Below are 5,122 nucleotides of genomic sequence, written 5' to 3'. Positions count from 1 at the left end.
GCCGCGACTGAAGGCTTGTTTCGACACAGCCTATACATTCCCACTTGTCTACGTTACAAGTTTTGCGACCAGTTCAACGGATCCTACAGGGCCTAATTTAATAACCGCACCACGCTAATCTCTACCTTCACGAACAAACATAGAGTTGATGTTGGCACAACAACGAGCGCTTTAGGACATTATAAGTTAAGCACAAACGAAAGGCTCTTTAGCTTGATTTCCAAAGGGAGTTAGTAAGAATACTCCAGTGACGCAATTTTGGCACCTAACGCTGCGCAGTAAAGCTCAATATAGCGCTGTAGTGAAAGAATGAAAACCATGCGGCGCGCCAGAAAACGCGTGAAATTTTTCCTTGCGCGACAGAGACAGATATAGTTTTTCGTGATAAAGGGAACTGCCTACACGTCCAAGGGTGGGGGTTATCTTAAAATGTTCTAAGAATCTGTATGAGAATAATATAGTCTCTTGGTATGTACCTATGTGACTGTTATATATTGCGATGATATATAGAGATCTGAAGTAGAAGTGTGTGAGTGCTTTTTTACTTTCTTACGTCAGTCAAAGAGTATTGAATGCCAGCATACGTATCCACGTAAGTGCATAAGAGCTCATTCATAAAACATTAGTACAGGGCAGCATCTCAAAGGACCTAACTCCCAGTAAATGTTGTTTATTTTGTTAAGGAAGAAAGCCTGTACACAACGGAGAACGCCACATGTCAGAACATGAATAAAAGAAGAGCTATGTTTCAGACTTTCAAAAGTTCAGTCAGTATTTTTCAAAGCGATACCTACATTTTTCATGTTGCAACTTGGTCGTTAGTGCAAAACTTGAATCAATAACCGCTGTCTTACCAGACAGTTTTCAATGTTCTTACTTTTATTTTGTAATCAATATAATAAAAATTACAATGAACATTATATTGCCCTTTAACAATAACAATAAATTGTTAGTTTGATAAGCTGTATAAAAGCTGGGAGAACTTAATAAACAAAATACTACCTAGTTCGGATGTTACGTTATGCCAATACAAACATGTAGCGTTTATTTATTGGACAGTATAAATTTTGAGTTCAAAATAAACAGCGACCACGCCGTAATATGGTACCATTAGTTAGCGGCTAGTTATCGCAAATAATATACTAAAGCAATTTATGAGTCATGTGTTTGACCCTAAATTTGCGCAATAAATTATGGTTTACTTTGTCGTTTATGAGGGCGGCTGCAGACATAACCCTGTGCGGAACATGTGTTCCAGATTGCGGCAATAAGGGAAATTGTCTTTTTTATGAACGCCCGACGACAACGTAAAGTATTCACGTGAAGAACGCACAGCCGCGTGTCACTTACGATAGTACGAGATTTGAGTACTAATAACACTAAGGAGGTCACGACTAAGGAGCCTATAAAACCTTATTAATGTGTCGCACTTTTATCGGATTTAGATTACGTGCTTCTAATGTACGATGTAAATAAAGCCTTGGCTGTTTTTACTAAACCTTAATAAAAAGTATTCGTTAATAACTTTCTAAGAGGACGTGATGCTCGAAGTCTATTTCTAGTATTAAAAATACTGTAGAACTTTTCAAAGTTCATCGTTGAAAGTAACATCGCAGTACACTTGTACCCCACCGGCCATTTGTCTTCCGTACCTGAGAGGTGTCCAGTGTGAACTGAATCCAGAAGTTAATTTCACGGGGTATTTCTCCTACTGCAAGAAAACGGCTCCTTATTTTAAAGCACTCTTGTGTAAAATAGAATTAATTCATTTCCTCTTGAAGCGCTGTAGGTGGATTAACTTAGGTTACCTTCCAAGGATTTTTTTAGAGGTGCCTTGAAATTAAGTCTGGTAAAATGTTATATGAAATGATTGTAAAATATAAGACGGAGTGTATAATCCGAAACGAATTGTGACGAAATATATTGGATCAGAAATTATAAGTTTTATCTGGCTATATAATTAATATTTGATATTTAATAATTTTATATGTGATGGTTTATGAAATTAAGAAAAGTTAGTACAAATCGTACAAAGTAAGAATATTTTTATATTTCAGACAAATCACCATATAGAGCTATAAAATTAAATGTCTACAACAAAAGGTAAACGTCAGTCAAGATTCCAATTTCGGTTGATCTCCAGCTATTATCTGAAGGAGCGATACGAGTCTCGCGAAACTTGTGCACCATTATTTTCATGACATATTTCACAATAGCACAACGCCGTACCGTTATATTCACTACAAAATTCACGATGCGTTTAAGAGTAAGCATTTTCGTGCACAAAACTTATACTTGTGTAGAGCCTTGAAAGCTTGAGTTGTAAGCTGTAATTTAAGGCTGCAAGAATTTCAGTTTGTACGTGATACCTTCTTTATTCTGCCTCCAGGCTTACAATTAAGTTTTCTCTCTGACAGCGCTATAAAATAAAAAGATAGGAGAAATAATAAATTTTTGTTCAGCTAAAAACTGAATTGAATATAAATTTAGAACTTATTTAATAAGCAATAAGACAAAAGGGGCGTTTAAAAACGAATAATAAAATTGTTTAAATAAGAATGTTAATATTTTTTTTCAATTCAATTCATTTAACTCATAATAAGGTATAAAAAAATATTAACTGTATACTTGTTACCTAATTACCAGCGCTGTGAATATGTAGATATAGGCTTGCGATAAAGCGTATAGCCGTAACAAGAACGAGTGCAAGCTAGCGGACTGAAGCTGTTAGCGGAGCTACACCGTATGATCCGAACGTAAGCTTGATAGATATCCTTTTCTTGCCCTCTTCACAATAAGAATAAATTGTTAGACAATTAATGTTTTCGATAAATTACATTATAAACCATACTGTATATACCTATTACATTATATAAGTGTGTATTTTCATTACTAATAACAAATTTAAAGGTCTCAATTACAAAACATTATTAGGATACGTAATTTCCCCAAGTCAATCAAACGCTACCAATCAACTTGTATCACGAAATAACATCTCGTGGGAGATGTTTAATTAAACTTCATGAAATCTGAACAAAAGTGTCATATCGCCTGTCGGGACGACTTCGGCCTTTCATATGACCAGCCGACGTGATCCCTCATTCATGATCCATTTTAACTAGAAGTGAGAGAGCTCTCTAGTCGGGAGGGGTCTAAGTTGATTGGTGACAATACGTGTGTTGTGTGTAGGTAGAAAGAGAAGCAACAAAGTGAAAACAAATCAACGATACGGTGCTGGCCGGGACGTTTTTATTTTGTCTGCCACGTAATTGAATTTTGTGGTCGGTACGATCATAGCGGCGGTTTGCGCTAGATTTGTTTACAAATGGCTATGCAAATATCAATAGTCATACATCGATTATGGACAGTTTCTTTTTTAGTGTAAAACACTTGTATCTTTGTAGTCAGCTCTGTGCCAGTCATGTTAGAACTCGGTTGTCTAGAGCTCGGCTTATGAACAAGTTATGTAAATACATTTTAAATAAAGTGCACTTAACATTCCCTTGAGGACGGCAATGTAACCGTGTTAGTAGTTAGGTACGTGTATGTACAACTATGTAAACGTTGGCTGAACTTCTTTGAATTATTAAGTTGAGCAAATCTGCTCACTGACCTAATTTCTGATTGTAAATCAAACGCTAGTTAAGTAGTTGACATTACAAATTACTTCCGTTTCGATTAAGTATTCCGAATTTTTGAACAGTCGAATGAACGAAATTAAGCAGACTGTAAAGCCATATGTGCCATATCTATATGTTTTCGCATCATGCCTATCGGTATACCTAGTATTAATTAATAATTGAGAAAGCGAATTAGCGAATCGTTCAACAATTTTTTTAAAGTGCTACCTACATTACGTACTAGAAACCTACAAAAATATTAGGAAATGAATGCTCTAAGATTGTCTGCTCATACATGAATAAGCTTCCACACCTTTAAAAGGCCGAAAGAAAAAAGTAAGAATCCCACCTGCCTCCATTCACACGCTTTTGCTAGATTGCTTTCGTTGTACTTGAACAAGGAACAGATTTTTTGCAACTAAAAGATGAATTGTTTCTACTGGCTATTTTCGCCAGTTAGAATATGCACGTAAAACTGTTACCAAATTTGGGTGAAGTGAAATCTCAAACCTTTTTACAATTGATCTAGTTCGTCTTTTTTTTATTTAGTAATGTTGTTTTTATTTAGTATTGAGTATGGTCTACTAAAATAAAATATGTTACAGTTTAGGGAAGTCTGAAAGTCAAAGTTTGAACCTAATATGATTTATTGTATCAACATAACATATTTCCTTGAGAATTAAGTTTGTTGTCTTTTCTCAAAATATTCTGCTACAAAATCATCGTATTTATGAGAACTAACCCGAAACAAAAGGAACATAGAAAGTAAATAATTTGCAATTGCAACTTATTTACTCATAGTAGATGGGCTAAGAAGTTTATAGATACACATTAAAAGTTTCAATCACAAGAATCGTTTTTCAAAATTTCGTAATTCGTACTCCTTATTCCAAGATTCTGATGCGTTGATTCTTCAAATAATAAAGAGATTTGAAATATATAAAGAATCATTTATAAAGAATAACAAAGAGCTGAACCACAATGGGATCCATCAGTCAGAAGTCATAACTCATCATAAGCATGCAGTCAATAGCGGGTGTCAAAACACTCCTCAGCCCCATTCAATACTGTTATACTGGCTGTTTATAAATAATTCAATATTGCCTTGATATTCGCACTTCTTTGTGGAGTATGGTTCGCAAAATAAAAAAAAATTAACTGCACCTAGCTACGACCAAGCGTAATAATTTTACTTTTGTTTTAAAAACGTGTAACTAAAAAACCAATTAGTTCTTTATCGATGACTTTTCAAAGTTATGTGTCTATAAGAAATAATTATCACTTGCTTCGGTGAAGAAAAACATCATGATAAAAACTTGCATGCCTAAAATTATGATAAACATTTTTAACGGCATGCAAAGTCCACAACCCGCACTTGGCTAACCCTTTCTCCGTTTTTGGGAGGAGATCCTTGCCCAGCTGTGGGACAGATATGGGTAAAAAAGTTCTTTAAAAACCTTATATTATTTTATACTTACAAAATTTTATCATATATTTATATA

This window comes from Anticarsia gemmatalis, chromosome 7 (genome assembly GCF_050436995.1).
Source record: "Anticarsia gemmatalis isolate Benzon Research Colony breed Stoneville strain chromosome 7, ilAntGemm2 primary, whole genome shotgun sequence".
Lineage (NCBI taxonomy): Eukaryota > Metazoa > Arthropoda > Insecta > Lepidoptera > Erebidae > Anticarsia > Anticarsia gemmatalis.
The sequence above is the reverse complement of the archived record's forward strand: the minus strand, read 5'-3'. Positions refer to the sequence as shown.